At 40.3% G+C, this 17,361-nt stretch overlaps 1 protein-coding gene across 3 annotated transcripts in view; it reads left to right on the forward strand.

The window, feature by feature from the left end:
* Nucleotides 1-17,361, forward strand: part of Smg6 (SMG6 nonsense mediated mRNA decay factor) — a 243,503-nt gene that overhangs the window by 131,590 nt on the left and 94,552 nt on the right. The window lies entirely within an intron of this gene.

Below are 17,361 nucleotides of genomic sequence, written 5' to 3' on the forward strand. Positions count from 1 at the left end.
TTGTGCAAACGGAACATGATTAAGTCATTGAGAAGGGTGTTAAGGGAAAATATCGACCTTTTAGCCGCTGACATCCAGCTCTGTGTACTGAAAAAAAATCCCTCTCGATTTCCTGTGTGTGTGTGTGTGTGTGTGTGTGTAGAGAGAGAGCTCGAGCGAGCGAAAGCGAGGAACGCTCACTGGCATGTTGTGTATACGATCATTTCCTCACTTGTTTAAATAGTGCAGCTTGTGTTGGCAGTGCTCTCACTCAGCTCCAAATGGTTTGCATCATGCTTAGAGCACCCTCCTTCCTCCCTCCCCCTTCCCCAGCCACAAAACCCGGCACTAGGAAGGCAGCCAGGCTCTTTCCCTTCTCTAAGGAGGGGAGTGATAAATAGGTGACTAGAGAGGAGCAGACACCATGTGTTAACGAAAAAAAAGCTTTTAGGAATATGAAGCATTCCCCACTGCCTGGTTTCTATTTTCCTTCCTCTACAGACTGTTTTAACCGGACTTTTTCCATGTCTGTTTATAGAAAACAAAGGCCATTCCCTGTTGCCCTGGTGGGGACTGTGGAGCTTCTAATTTAACCATGGGTCTTCAGCCAGGTGGAGAGTAGGGCGGCCTGTCAGCTGGGGATTCGGCCATTCCCCTGTACTAAGGCACTGGTGCCTGACTCTTCACAGAGTCTGGGACTTTATTCTCCTTGGGGCAGAGGCCTTTGGGGAGGAGTCCATGAATGGCTTCTCAGGAGGAAGTCTTTTTTCTTTCTTTCTTTCTTTCTTTTCTTTTCTTTTCTTCTTCTTTTTTTTTTTTTTTTTTTTTTTTTTGGATGAATGTTTGTTTATTTTTAGGTTTGGGTGTTTTGAGAAAGGGTTTCATATAGCCCAGGCAGGCCTCAAAATGGCTGGCCTTAAACTTCTGATCATCCTGTCTAAATCTCCCAAGATCTATATCAGCACACAAAGGAGGAAGAAGTCTTCTGATCAAGATGAAATACATAATAGAAATAGAAGTAGGGTTTTTTTTCCAGCTAGTAAGCTGACTTCCAGGGTTGGAGATATGACTCCAAGATGGAGTACTTGCCTACCATGCTCAAAGCCTGAGTTCAATTTCTCACATCAGGATAGAAAGTGAAAACTGAATTCCAAACATTATTTATATATATATATATAGTTTATTTATTTAATTAATTTTTGTTTTTCGAGACAGAGTTCCTCTGTGTTGTTTTGGTGCCTGTCTTGGAACTTGCTCTGTAGACTAGGCTGGCCCCGAATTCATAGAGATCCGCCTAGCTCTGCCTCCTCAGTGCTGGGATTAAAGGTATGTGCCACCACCACCTGGCATTTATTTATTTTATTTTTGATACAGGGTCTCACGATATAGCCCTGGCTGACATAGAATCCAGATATCCTCCTACCTCTGCTTTATAAGATTAAAGACATGTGTCACCATACCTGGCCTATGAGAAATTTTATTTATATGTGCTGCCTAAATGACTGTATTTATATATTAATATAATTTATTCATACAGAGTCTTTTAAAAAATTAAGCAGCACTGAGGATGTCTACCAAGCACAAGATCCTGGGTTTGATCCTCAACACTAGAAAAATAAATACACAGCAAAAATTAAAACCTTGGGGTCATATATGTACTATTGTCTTTTTCACATAATATTTTAGTATATTTACATGAAAATCATTATGTGGTGCTGGGAATCATATATAGAATAATTTTTTATGATTACTTAGTATTTTTTAAGTGCCAAGATTTCTTTATCTTTATCAACCCAAGAGAATGTACCTGATATTTTTAGTTTTAAGCAGTGAATTTATAAATTTGAGCATGTATTCCCTGTAGTTAATTTTTTTTTTTTTTTTTAAGTAGAGAAAGGTTTTAGGCAGGAGCATATAAAAAATCCATACTCAACTGCCCTGTGGCAACCATTGTAATCCTTTGATTACTTAATGGGTGGAGGCAGGGGTAGCAGGACTTTAAGGTCCTCCTCAGCTGTATAAGCTAGTTCAAGGTCAGCCTGGACAGTAGAAGACCCTGTCTAAAACAAAAAAAAAAAAAAACAAAAAAAACAAAAAAAACCAAATTAGCTCTGGAGTAAAGTTTAAAAGTTGAAAACTTACCTAGATTCTTTAAGGGCCTATGGTTCAAACCTTAGTGCTGAAAATAAAAGAAAATTAATAAACAAAAGTAAAAAACAGGCTAGAGAGATGGTTCAGTGATTAAGAGCACTTGTTGTTCTTCCAGAAGACACGGATTTGATACCCAGCACCCACATGCCTCAGGGTCTTTGCAACTCTTCCTGTCCTAACCTGGAAATGGTTTGGACCAAATGGGTGTGTCACTGTCACTTCCTTAGAGTTGTCACATTGTTAGAGCAGTCTTTCCTATATAAAAATGCTACCTTTGCCCTTTGACTCCAGTGTATTGTTTTCCATGGCAAGAAGAACCAATCATATATTATACCCTGAACTTGATTCCCCTATCTAGTATTTCTTCTCAACCTATCTAAGCATAAAGGAGGGGCCAGAGGCTCAAGGGAGGAATAAAAAATGATGCTGAACTCACATAGGTCATCTCCATGGCTAACTTAGCAGATGTATATAAATGTGTCATGTGTCAAAGAGAATCTTTAGGAACTCCTGACGTTTTAGCAATCTGATAGGCACTTTCTCAATCCTCTAGGAGCTATTACTAAGAAATGTAAAATATCTCAAAGATTCAGTTGCAGCAACATTAGTGATTTCATTCATGGTTGAGATTAGTCATGTTTGGTCCAACTGGTATGCTCAGTCAGCAGAAGCTCATTGAGCACATAATTGCCCACACAGTGTAGGTACTCTAAACATCTAGGGCAAAGATTCCAGTTTGGGAGATCATTTGTGATATAGATAGATGTAAGTGGCCACATAAACTGATTAAAGACTGTAAGACATGAGTAGCTCTTGCTGTTTTCTTGAGAGGGTAATATTCCTGTGAACACATGCTTTATAAGCACTGATTTGGTGTGAACATTCCCAAGCAAGTCTTGTGAAACTCTAGGTTTTTTTTTGAGTTGTAAATTGCAGATGAAAATACAAGTTTTGTGGGCAGGAGAGATGACTTGGTGGTTAACAACACTTGTTGCTGTTGCAGAGGACCTGGGCCCAGATCCCACATAGTGGCTTACAACCATCCATAACTCCAGATTCTTAGTTCCAGGAGTTCTGGTATCCTTTGTGGGCACCAAGCACACATGTGATGCACATACATTCATGAAAGCAGAACACTCATACACATTAAAAAGAAAATAAATCAATCAAAAAAATGAAAGCTTTTTCAATCAAATAAGCAGAATGCATTACTGAATGACTTGTATCTTTTATATTACAGAATATGTTGCAGGGATAACCTTTGTAAACTTTTCAAGCTTGCTTCATCCTTGATCATCTTTAGATTTATTTTATTTGTGTATGTGTGTATATGACACTGATGTGTAAATGACTGTGGAGGCCAGAAGGTGATCGATCCCTGAGAGCCGCAGTCATAGGCTGTTGTAAGCTGCCCGACTTGAGTCCTGAGCCAGTACTTTCCAGCCCCACCCTTCATCTTTTCAGTGTGTTGAACATCTTGAAGGGTTAGTATTCTGCCTGAAATAAACAGTTGGTAGTAGAAATCGCTCAGGTATAGGTAACCATGGTGACTCATTACAAGTACCAAGTGAGCCAGAAGGGAGAGGGGAAGGTAGTGATGAGGGGGAGGGACCTATCTAGAACAAACCACCAGGGAAAAACAAAACCATCCTTACATTCACTGCGTGGCTGTTAGGCACTTCTATGCAGAGGCTATGTAGCTAACCTCTGCAAACCAAAGCAAAGTAGCTGATAAAGAATTGAAAAATTAAAACCTTGTTTCAGGATTTCAAAACCTATGGACTGAACCAGGCATGGTAGCTTGGGAAATGAGGAGAAGGAGGATCTATATGCTAAGTTCAGGCCCAGCCTAGGCAACATGCAAAAAATAAAAACAAGCTGGGCAGCGGTGGCACGTGCCTTTAGTCCCAGCACTCGGAGATAGAGTCAGGTGGAAATCTGCAAGTTCTAGGCCAGTCTGGTCTATAGAGTGAGATCCAGGACCGGCACCAAACAAACTACACGGAGAAACCTTGTCTGAAAAAACCAAAATAATAATAATAATAATAATAATAATAATAATAATAATAATAATAAAAACAAACTCCATGTTCTGCTGTGTGTGGTGGTACATTCGTATAAATCAAAGTGCTCAGAAAGCTTAGGCAAGAGGATTAAGAGTTCAAGGGAAGCCTGGACTATGGAATGATAATTTGTTTAAAAAACAAAACAGATCAGCAAAAACAAATTCAAAACAAAAAACCTAGACATCTCTAATGTATACTAGGGTTTACTTCAAAATTATCTGGGTGAGTGGAGGTAGGTAGGAATATAAATGGGATGGGGAAGCCAAATGTTGATCCTTCTTGAATCTTCTTGATTGTGTTGAATCCATTACAGCATTCTACGTGTGTGTGTGTGTGTGTGTGTGTGTGTGTGTGTGTGTGTGTGTGTGTGTGTGTAATATTTTTATCAGCTTTAAAAAGCATAAGAACTCTCTCTAGTTGTTTATTCATGTTTTTATTTTCTGGTAGGGGTAGGAATCACACCTAGGGTCTTTATTTTATTTATTTAAATTTTTTTTTTTTTTGTTTTTTTTGAGACAGGGTCCCTCTGTATAGCTTTGGTTGTCCTGTAACTAGCTCTGCAGACCAGGCTGGCCTTGAACTCACAGAGATCTGCCTGCCTCTGCCTCCTGAGTGCTGGGATTCCAGTGTGCACCACCACCACCACCCGGCTCCATACCCAGGGTCTTAAACATGGTAGGGAGTACTTGAGCTCTAGCACTATCCATCCGCACACACTCACATACGCTACAACACGCTTGTGGGAGTTAAAGGACAACTGTCGGGTCAGTTCTCTCCTTCCACCATACAGGTCCTGGGGATTGAACTCAAGTTGTCAGCTTAGGTGGCAAGTACCTAGAATCATCTTGCCATCCCATCAATAGCTATCTTAAAAGCAAATAAACACAACTGTGTCCCATCTGACACAATATATATTGCTAAGTTACAGAGAAAGTAATGAAACCATAATGTCAATAGTCACTGTTTTTCAGTCACTGATTGTGTTCCAAGCAGCATGGTAATAAGATGTTCACATGCATCTTCTCACTGAAATTCCAGCAGCTTTATAGGTAGACAAGTGATGAAAAAAACAATATTAGATAAAAGATACAGAGTGCATGTTGAAATTTGAATATAAAAAGTTTAATAAAAATCAGTGCAGCCTGCTAGCAAGGCTGAGACAGGAGGATCAGTTGAGCCCAGGAGTTCAAGGCCAACTTTAAGAATATAGTGAGATACTCCCCCCATTTCAAAATACCAGAACAAGTAAACAAAAACTTAATTATCTCCTGTAAATGAATGTATGTGATTGTATAGTTTATATCACATGTCATAAATTTTGTTTAGTCCCTTGGTCATTTATTTTTAGGAAGTTACTGACTTTTGTTTTATTGATGATGTCATATCAAGCAACCTTATACATATTTTTATATGTGTCTTCATTAATTTACAAGGATAAACTTTCTGAGTAGAATTGGTAGACCATAGAGATTGTGCCAAATTTTAGGACTTTCATGTATATTAGTTGTAGAATACGAGAGTATCTGCTTTCTAACCTCCTTACCAAGCCTGAATAATTTAGCTTTTTGTAACTTTTCCTAAGATGGTCACAAATGTCATCTGCTTCCCATGTGCCTCTGAGACTGCAGACATGCCACCATACTCAGCATCTTTGGTTAGTCTTATGTAGCTGTTTTGTTTTTATATTGAATAAAATGAGAATTTGGGGAACCGTTGAAGAAAGAGGTGTAGCACTTTTCTCTATATAGGCAGTAAGAATTATTCCCACTGTGGATGTATCTCAGTTGGAGAATGCTTACCTGGCATGTATAAAGGTGTAGGTTTGATCCCCAGTTCCACATAAAACTGGGCATGGTATTCCAAGCCTGAAATCCCAGGTGGAGTCAGCAGGATTAGAGATTCAGTGTCATCCTCAACTATGGTTTAAGGCTAGCCCTGAGACACAGGAACCCTGTCTCCAAAAGAAAAAGAAAAAGAAAGAAATGTTCCAAGCTAGAGAGATGGCTCAGCAGTTAAGAGCACTAGTTGCTCTTCCAGAGGATCTGGATTCAGTTCTCAGTACCTACATGAAAACTCATAACCATCTTTAACTCTAACACTGTTTTTTTATCTCCTTGGGCAGAGCATGCATGTGGTAGTCAGACACACATGCAGGTGAAACATCCATACACATACACGCATGCAAAGCCAGGTATGGTGGTGCACATCTTAATCCCAGCACTCAGGATGCAGAGGCATGTAGATCTCTCTTGAGTTTGAGGCTAGCCTGGTCTACATAATGAGCTTCAGGACAGCCAGGGCTACATAGATCCTGTCTCAAAACAACAACAACAACAACAACAACAACAACAACAACAACAACAACAAAAACCAGGAAGGGAAAGCTCCTTTGTCACAGAGTACTGATTAAGGTCTTCTGTTTCACCCTTGGAGATGGCTTCTCTTACACTATTCTCTCAGTCCATAGATGGCTACAGAAAAATAACTTTAGCCAAAGTTTTTAGAAACAAACTGATCTGTATGTTTCCTTCTCTGTTTTGTCTGTTTGATCCAGAGTCTTTGTTAGATATAAACTTATATAGTATTTTGAAAGTCTATGATTATATAGCAAAGAAACATTATAAGCTCAGATTGATTGATTTATTGGGGGGGGGGCTTTTCTCACTCTAGATGAGGAACTTTTCATTATCTATTTCACAAATGGCTTTCTGGCACTGACCTTTTTCTTGTTTTTTGTCTTTTTTTTTTTTTCCCCGAGACAGGGTTTCTCTGGGTAGCTTTTCGCCTTTCCTGGAATTCGCTTTGGAGACCAGGCTGGCCTCGAACTCACAGAGATCTGCCTGCCTCTGCCTCCCGAGTGCTAGGATTACAGGTGTGCACCACCACTGCCTGGCTTGTCTTTTTTTTTTTTTTTTTTTTTTCCCCCCAGAGCTGAGGACTGAACCCAGGGCCTTGCACTTGCTAAGCAAGCACTCTACCACTGAGCTAAATCTCCAACCCCCTGTTTGTTTTTATTTTGTATGGGAGGTACGCGTGCCACAGTGTAGATGTGGAAGTCAGAGGGCATCTAGTAGGAATCAGTTGTTTCTTATCACTATGTGGGTCCTGAGAACCAAACTCAAGTCATCTAACTTGGTGAAAGGTAGCTTTACCCCCGACTGTTTTTGTGTGTGTGTGGTTTGATATTTATTCCTTGTGAAGGAATGTTTTGCCTGCATATATGTATCTGTGCCTGGGGACCATGGAGATCTCAGAAGAGGATATCAGATACCTTGGAACTAGGGTTATAAATGAGCCACCTTATGGGGTGCTAGGAACCAAACCTAGGTCCTTTGTGAGAACAACAAAAGCTTTTAACCTCTAAGCCATTTCTCCAGCCCTGGGAACTCTTTTTATGTCTATCTATGTCTTTGGTAGGTCAAATATCAAGGTATTCTTTTGGGTCTAAGCTAGTAATTCTCACACTTTGGCAGTCATTAAAACCATGTTGACAACTTGTTAAAATACCAGTTTCTGAGCCTCACACGAGTGTTCCTCAGTGTGGGGAGGAGAGACTTAAATTATATTTCTGACACATTCTTAGGCCATGCTAATGTTATAGGTTTCACATATTGAGAACAACTGCTTTTAGGGACTTGATAGTCCCTGCTAAAATTGTAGCTATAAGGCAAAGATTTTGAACCAGGTAAGAATAAAGGTTCCAGGGATATTAGGGAAATTTATAAGAAGATTATGAGTAGTAGTTACCAATTCTGGCTTTATCTTTTGAATACAGAAAATGACATCTGAGAGCTCACACACCTCAACTCTTTTTGCTAGGTAACTTTCTGCGCTCTAGGGAAAAAAAATTACCCTCAGATTGTTACGAACATATTTCTCCTGAATGTATATGAAGAGTCACAGGTCTGGACAATCTCTTTTCCTAAAAGGACTCTGAGCCATACAGCTGACACTTAGTGCTTTCATGTATTTAGTGCTGTCTTAAGGCTTTATATTATTTCATTTAAATACCCCAGAAGCTCTGGAATAATATGAAGCCAGGATGACATGGCTAGGCATGGTAGATTCTAATCCTGGCAGTCTAAGTGTAAAGCATGTGCTCCGAAGTGCATGGTTAGACAGACCGTAACTTGGTGCTGCTAGTCCTCTTATTACCTCTGGAAGCGTGGTGTCTCTCCAGGAGCTTGGGCACCATTAATCTGGTTTGAGGGAGATACTCTGACCTTCCAGAATTGTTCTTAAGAACAATACAAAGAAGTAAGAATTCATATGAAGAACTTGAATTGAGTTTCCCTCTGGCTTTCTGGGTTGAGTGTCTTCAAATCTTAAAAATTTCTGAGTATCTAGAGTATGAATCTTTGGAGAATATACACTTGCAGATGGCTGTTGTGGATAAAGGATAGATAAAACCTGAGAGTGGCCGGGTGGTGGTGGCGCACACTTTTAATGCCAGCACTCAGGAGGCAGAGGCAGACGGATCTTTGTGAATTCGAGGCCAGCCTGGTCTACAGAGCGAGATCCAGTAAAGGCGCAAAACTACACAGAGAAACCCTGTCTCGAAAAACCAAAAAAAAAAAACAAAAAACAAAACAAACAAACAAACAAAAAAACCCAACTGAAATTCAGCTGTGTAAGTAGCCTGCTTCTTCCATACCTGTGAAACCTGCCTACATTCATGCATATAAACAATTCTTGGCTCTAGTCTTTTTTTTTGGAGCTGAGGATCGAACCCAGGGCCTTGTGCTTGCTAGGCAAGCGCTCTATCACTGAGCTAAAGCCCCAACCCGGGTCTTAATAAATATCAGCCACAATTAAAAATAAACTTGAGGCTGAGAAAATAACTCCATCATTGTTTGCTGTATAAGCATGAGGACCTGAGTTTGGATCTCCAGGTTCACATAAAAAGCCGGACATGGCAGTATGTGTTGCGTGCTTGTGATCCTGTGCTGGCAGTAGGGCCGGACAGAAGCATCCCTGAAGCTTGTTGGCCAGCCAATCTAGCCAATCAGAGAAGCTCCAAGTTCAATGAGAACAGCTGGGGAAGACACCACACATCAACCTTTGGCCTACACACACACACACACACACACACACACACACACACACACACACACACACAAATTGATGAAATTGATAAGTCAGTCATGGTGCACACCTGTAATCCTAGTACTTAGGAGGCAGAAGCAGGAGGATTAGGTGAATTCCAGACCTGTCTGAGCTATAAATCTCCCTTCCTCTCCACCTCTCCTTCTTTCCCCCCATACCCCCCCCCACCCACTGAAACCTTTCAAGCTGAATGTATTGATGAACACCTATAATTGTAGCACTTGGGAGAACGAGTTAAATCCACAGAGCCTATTAGTGGATAAAGGCACTCGCTGCCCCACCTGAATTAGATCCTAGGGACCTGAATTGCAGGAGAGAAAACTGACATTTGCAAGTTTGTATTGTGGCACATGTAAACCACCTCCTGCCACCAAACAAACAAGTAAGTGTGATTTAAGAAACAAACAGGCCAATGTTTGGTTCACACCTTTGATCACAGTGCTGGCAGGTGAATCTGTGAGTTCAAGGCCAGCTTGGTCTACATACCAAATTCCAGGCCTGCTGGGGTTACATAGTGAATCTTCATCTCAAAAACAAAACCATGAAATGGGTAAGAGAAGGACACGTTATCATTAGAATAAAATTGTGGATGTAAACATTCTGTCCCAGTTCTTTCTACCCTAGCCATTAACCTTTTTATGAAAATATTTTACTTACTAATTTTAGAGATATACAATTACATTTTAAAGCATAGTTTTTGGTTGACTTTGGTGTATGCTTGTTTTGCCTGCATGTATATGTGGGTACCATGTATGTGCTTAGTGCCCTCAAAGTTCAAAGAGGGGCATAAAATCCTCTAGAATTGGAGTTACAGAGACTGTGAACTGTGGGTGCTTGGATCTGAACCTGAGTCCTATGTAAGAATATGCAGTACTCTTAATCATTGAGCCATCTCAAGCCCCCACTTGATTTTTCTTGGTTATATCTTTTTTGTTGTTGTTTTGTTTTGATTTGATAGTCTCCATATACAGCCTAGGCTAACTCAGATCTGGAGATTCTTCTACCTCAGCCTCCTGAGTATATTATGATTATAAGTTTATACACAAGGCCCTACTACCACTTGGTATTTCTAATCTTATCATTTTTATCCATGCTATTACGTGAGAAATAGTATCTCGTCTTGGTGGAGGTTTTTGTTGTTGTTTTGCTTTTACATTTTATTTTGAGAAGGTATGAGTGTTACAGCATGCATGTGGAGGTTGGTTTTCTGCCCACCATGTGGGTCCTAATGATTAAGTTCAGGTTGTTAGGCTTACTGGCACTGAGCCATCATTTGGGTCCTCCTCTTAGTTTTGATTAGCATTTCCCACATTAATGGGGAGTATGTTTTATTGGCCACTTACACTACAGATCTTCCTCAACTTTCATTGAAGTTAGGTCCCAATGAACTCATTAGAAGTTGGGAATACTCTAAGCCACATACACTTGATATACCTAAAATAGCAAAATCATAACAACACCATACACTAAAGACTGCCAGTCACTTTATCCTTGGCTGGGGAAAAGATCAAAATTCAAAATTTGAAATAGTTTCTACTGAATGTATCTGGTTTTGTACTATTATAATGTCAAAAACTTCTTTTTAAGACAGGGTGTCTCTGTCTCTGGCTGTCCTGGAACTTGGTTTATAGACCAGGCTGGCCTTGAACTCCCAGTGATCCACCTACCTCTACCTCTCAAGTGCTGGAATTAAATTTAATTTATTATTATCTATACAGTGTTCTGTCTGCACATACCCCTGCAGGCCAGAAGAGGGCGCCAGATCTCACTACAGATGGTTGTGAGCCATCATGTGGTTGCTGGGAATTGAACTCAGGACCTTTGGAAGAGCAAGCAGTGCTCTTAACCTCTGAGCCATCTCTCCAGCCCCAGGAGACTTCATTTTTAGATTTATTTTGCTTGAGTTTTTTACTGGGCCTCTTAGATTTGTAGGTTGATGTTTTTTCATCAAATTTGGAATATCTTTCAGATATTCTTTTTTTTTTTTTTTTTTTTTTTTTTTTTCTGTGCCATTGTCCCCTTTTTGGAATTCTATATGTATATGTTAAGACTCTAGTTATGGTTCCATAGATTGGTTTTCTTCAGTTTCTTTCTCTTCTTCAAATTCATTGCTTTTTCCTCTCCCTTTTTTCCTTTCTCTCTTACCCCCCCCCCCATTCTTTCTCTTCATTGTTTTTATTTGCTGGGTTTCATTTTTTTCTTTTCTGGATTTTTTTTTTTTTTTTTTTTTTAAAAAAAAACAGGGTCTCACTATGTAGCATTGGCTGTCCTGGAACTCACACTATAGACCAGGCTGGCCACAACTTTAGATTTTTATATAGGCAAATTTGTCTGCCTATCTGACCACTTGGATTTTTAGTCATGCTTCTTTCTGAATACACCTATTATTTTTGCTGTCTTGTTTAATTTGGTTTCTCTAAAAAGAAAGTTTGTGATTAACAGATCCCACTATGATATCCAGACTTCCATTAGAATTTAAATTTAATCTAAAGTGGGGACTGCCATTTTTAATTGCTTCGTGTATTCCAGTCTGGTGATCATCTAGAACAAAGGCTTTTAGAGTTTGATGTTTTTGTGGGCCGTGTGTGTGTTACCATTATTATTAGTGACTGAAAACATTCATCTTTAGCTGCCAAAGACATCTTTAAACTACCAATTAACTCAGAAATCATATATGAAATCGTGTGCACGCCTTATTTGTAGTAATGCTTATCTAGCAATACTTTTTTTTCATATGCACTTCCACAACTAAAGAAAAAAATGAAAAACTGTTCTCAATTCTAGAGTGCAAAGGAAACGTGGTTTACATATGTGCAGCAGAAAAGCTTTGGAAGGTTGGAATTGCACAATGAACGTAGGTTGAGCAATTGCTTAACAAGGAATGGGGGATGGGCCTCCTTTAACAATTTTATTTATTTGATGGGGGAAGGGGTGCTTGCTTGCCACAGCCTGATGATGGGAAGGGCAGAGACAACGGGCAGGAGTCTTTGCCTCCTTCCACCATGTGGATCCTAGGGATCAAGCTCTGGTCGGCAGGGTTGATGGTGATCAGATTTACCCTCAGAGCCATCTCCCTACCAGGGAATGTCTTTCGCTCTTGTGAAATCAGGGAACTCTAATGCTGCCAGAATAGGGGATTTCCTTTGGCTTTCTTGCATGCCATCTACTTTTCCACTTTTTTCTTGACGTCTTCTCATTTGTTTCCCTCCTAGTCTTTCTTTAAAGGGATTACTGAAACAACCATGTGCCCACAGTTTGTCTTGAAAAAGGCAGAGTTCCGTCATGGCGTTGCAGTTTGTGGTGAAGCTGCTGCTTACAAATGTGGACTCTTCCGGAGTGTTTGAAATATGGGTTACTAATCAGCCTGCATTCTCTGATGGCTTAGTACTAGACTTTTGCACACTTTATAGTGAGTGTTCTGAGAGGTTTTGCCTGTTTTGCTTTTGATATTGGTCAACACCTCTGATGAAGATCAGCTGCAGAATTTACTGGAAAGTAAAGCCAAACTTTAAACTTGAAGTATGGATGCAGTGAGATCCAGACGAGACTTGTTTCAGCAAAAGGGAATGTTCTTGTTTCTCCCCATGCTATAGGCTGCTCCGTCACACTTTGTTTCCTAGGCTTGCTTCTGATTCTCTCCACTTAGCTGTGCTGGGGATACTGGAATCTGTTCATCCTCATCTCTGCTCTGTTCCAAAGGAAAGAGAGGTAGTTGGGCCAGGCTGCCAAAAAGCAGAAGTTAAGTATGTGGATTTCATAGCCACATGTATGAGTGTTTGTGGGGCACAGAACTCCTAATGGGAAACATTTGTGTTGCATTGAAAACAGAGCAAGGCTTGGTTAGAGTCTGTCTGCTCTGTCTGTCAGTCTGTTCCCTACCAGCACTAGCACTATTCTCCTGGGAGGCTCAGGCACACTGTGGTTTCTTATGCTCCTGCTATTCCCTAATCTTGCCAGAGTTTTTGTAATGGTATTTTGGTGTGAGTCTACAAGGGTGGTGACTAATGTCTTTGAAGGTACTCAAGCACACATATGGGCATTGGGACCCTTTGTGGTCTAGCCTGAACAGGGGAAAGATGTCCAGCATATACAGCGAGAAAAGCATGCTTAGATTATAGAAACTTTCTGGATCCTGCTTTTACTGCTAGCAAAGCACAAACCAGAAGAAATCAAGCTTGCTGTTCAGGCTTGCCATTTCATTTGTAAATGTTTGTGAGGGATACACCTGGGTGCCCAAGCTTGCATCTGACAGGCTGATGTCTGTCAGGTTGTTTGGCAGGATCCCCTTTGGGAAATGCAGAAGAGAAAGTGCTAATTTCCCTGAGGATAGTGTCACTCCAAGATATGAAAAGATGTGTAACTTGAGCTTTCTCAACTGGAGGCCCCCCCCACCTCCCCCCAGTTTCTCTGAAATTCACATTTGTTCATCATTGGCGGGGGAGGGGAAGTCTACAACAAATGAAAAAGCAGCAACTGAGCTCACAGTTTTCTGGGTCCCCAAGAAGGTACTTTACCAATATGGTTTTCACATTTTCAGGTTTTTGGCTGGCAAATAAGATTGAGCAGAAATGTTCCTTCCCCTGATAACAATACATTCAGATGCAGGATCAGGAGCATATGGATTAAAACCAGACGGTGGATGATTAATACTTTTGCTTATAGAGGTGGACATGGCAGCTTCCTCCATTTAAATGAAAAAGCCCTTTCTCTGCATTTGTATGTGAGCAAGTGCTTAGGCCAAATGCTTGTGCTCTCAAAGGTGTGTGCTGAGTTTCTATCTTAGTTACAGTTTCCATGTATTCCTTCTTCTTGAAGCACCCAAGAAATTCTAGAAGGGTTCTGCTGTGAGACAGAGGTGTGGAGATCAGCCACTGCTGTAGAAGTGGGAATATGTTCTTCATCTCAAACCATGGCTTTCTCAGCTCTCCAGTACTGACCGACTGCTCTAAAGACACATCTTTAGGCCGGGTGGTGGTGGTGCACACTTTTAATCCCAGCACTTGGAAAGCAGAGGCGGATCTCTGTGAGTTCAAGGCCAGCCTGGGCTACAGAGTGAGATCCAGGATAGGCACCAAAACTACACAGAGAAACCCTATCTCAGGGAAAAAAAAAAAAAAAAAAAAAAAAAAAAAAGACACATCTTTATCTGTACAACTTTGTTTCCATGCTTAGATGACCTCACTGTAAATAGTGTATTTTTCTTTCAAACTATTGATTTAGGAGTGCTTGTCTCCATTGTTTCATGAGACAATGATTTTAAACTTTAACATTAGTTACATATATAACCAGGTGTGATGGTGCCTACCTGTACTCCTACCACTTTGGGATGTGGAGGCAGGAGGATCAATTCAAGACCAGCTTCTGCTACATAGTGAGTTTAAGGCTAGCCTGAATTATGTGAAACCTTGTTGAACAAAAAAAAAATTGCTTGACTTGAAAAAAAAAAGCTGTCATTGCACAACTTTGTTTTTAGCTTCATTTCCTAAAAACATGGTATTTCTTCAAGTATACTTTAAATTATTGCTTAGCAAGTGTTTGTTTATTAAACATATATCTGAAGATTATTTTTACTAGGTTCTGTAGACATTAACCCGTTCAAGCCCAGGCCTCTCACTTCCCTGATGATGTCAGTTTTCATGAATTGCTGTTTGCAGAAGCTGCTCAAAAGGAACGGGAAATGAAGGAGGAGGAGACTGGGCCTTAGTATCTTTTTAGCTGCATAATGAAGGTTGTTTTCTCTCTATAACAATAAAATTTGGGAGCATAAAGTTCCTTTTATTTTAATAGAAACTGGATCTGCTTTATTCTTGCCTCTCTCTACTCTCACACTAGTTGCCTATATCTGCAAGCATTCTCCGTCCTCTGAATGGGGTCACGTCCTCTAGTTCATCCCTTTCCCCAAGGACCAAGAGTCACAGTTGTTGTGGGGTTTTATTTTGGTCCCTCTTCCTCCAGTTCATTTTTTTATTTTGTTTTTTAATACCTTTCCCCGTGTGTGTGTGTGTGTGTGTGTGTGTGTGTGTGTGTGTGTGTGTGTACATTCACGTGTAAGTACACAAATACCATAGTATGAATGTGACAACTTCCAGGAGTCAGTCATTTCTTTCCTTTCACCTTGAGTTCTGAGGATCAAACTCTTAGGTCCTCAGTCTGCACATCAAGTGCTTTCATCCCTGATTTATAGTTTGACAAACACCCATAGTCGTGTAACTGTCACAACGTAAATATATATTTTACCTCACCCCCCAAAATTCCCTCAAACAACCCTCTTCCTTACGTCCAGTCCTTATGCAACTTTTCATCTGTTTTTTGTCTCTTATAACTCTGCCTTTTCTAAAATGTGATTTAAAAAAATCATAACAATATACAGCTTTTGAGTCTGGCTTCTTTCATATGTTATAATGCATTTGAGATTTATCCATGTTGCTACTTTTATCAGTGATTCTTTCTGTTATTGCCAAGCTTTGTATAGCTATACCACAGTTTGTTTATCCATTTACCAGTTAGTGACCATTTAGGCTGTTTGTAGTTTTTGGTAATCTTGGATACAACTGTTAGGTATTTATGAGTAGGTTTTTATGTGGATTTGTTTTCATTTCTCTTGAATGATTACCTAACAATGGAATGGATGGTTAGTGGAAGTATAACTGTTAAGCTCCTTTCCAGAATGGCTGGACCATTCTATATCCCCACATCAGTGTAGTTCTGCATCCTTATCAGGACTTGGCACTATGAAGTTATTTGGAAGATTGTTTTTGTTTTGTTTTTCTTCAAGTCATTGTGATAAGTCTCTCATACATGGTTTTAATTTGCATTTCTCTCCTGGCTAAGGATGTTGAGCATTGTTTCATATGTTTATTTGCTGTTTGTATGTCTCTTTTGCTGAAATATCTGGTTACATCTTTTTCAGATTTTAATAGTAGATTGTTGGTGGTTTGTGTTAGTGACACACACTTGTAATCTCAGTACTTGGGAGGTAGAGGCAGGAAGATCAGGAGTTCAAGGCCCTTGATTTGTTTACTAAGTCTATTTTGAGGCATGGTCTCATGTAGCTGAGGCTGGCTGGGAACTTACAGTGTAGTCAAGGATGACCTTGAATTTCTGATCATTTTGCCTCTACTTCCCAAGTGCTAGAACTACAGGCATGTACCACCATGTCTGATATATGCAGTGCTGGGGATCATGTCCAGAGCTTCCTTCTTGCCAGGCAAGTGTTTGACAAAGTAGCTATAAACCCAGCCCTCTTACTGATTTTTAAAATGTCTTTATATATTATGGGATAAGGTCTTTTGTCAGAAAAATATGTATTGGAAATATTTTCTCTCATGCTATGGCATGTACTTCAGAGACTGGACTGACTAAATCCTGAGACCTAGAGGCTCCAGGCTCTTGGTAGAGGAAAGTAAGGAGATCAATTGAGACCTGAGTCAGCAGAAATGTGCAAGGTGCACCTCTTTTGAAGGTGTTTATTTAAAATTTGAAGCGGGGAAGAGAGAGTGTAGATGGAATTCTATTTCCTATTTCCTGTACTACTACTATTGTTGGTTCTGGGCTTTACCTTGAACTTGGCTTGGTTGTCATCAACTCCAGACAGGCAGGTCAAGAAAACAGAATAAGCAGGCTTCTTGTCTGAGTATGTCCCAGAGTGAAGTTGTTTATGATTGTAGTCACTCCTCAGTCCTGAAGTGACACCTCCGAGGAGCCACCTGCCTCAAGATCTGGACTCTGAAATGAACATGGGCTGAGTCAGTCAGTGCTCTCTGCCACATGGGCTTCTGCAGGAGAACAAGTGGCAGCGGTAGATAGTCCCCTTGGGCAGTGAAATCCAGTTCTCGGAGTGTACACCAAACGTGATGGGGTATTTACCAGGGGTCTTTTCATGGTCCTTGGAATTCTTTCTACAGAGCAGCCCACTGTGTAAGGTAAGGCATAGAAGACATGTTCTGCCCATCGGATAAAAGTAAGGAGAAGGCGCAATGTGGAATTTTGCTGCTTCTGTGTTTGTCCAGGCCGGTCTCGAACTCATGCTCCTCTCACCTTAGCTGCCGGAGGGTTATAG

The sequence above is a fragment of the Onychomys torridus genome, chromosome 8 (genome assembly GCF_903995425.1).
Source record: "Onychomys torridus chromosome 8, mOncTor1.1, whole genome shotgun sequence".
NCBI classification, from domain to species: domain Eukaryota; kingdom Metazoa; phylum Chordata; class Mammalia; order Rodentia; family Cricetidae; genus Onychomys; species Onychomys torridus.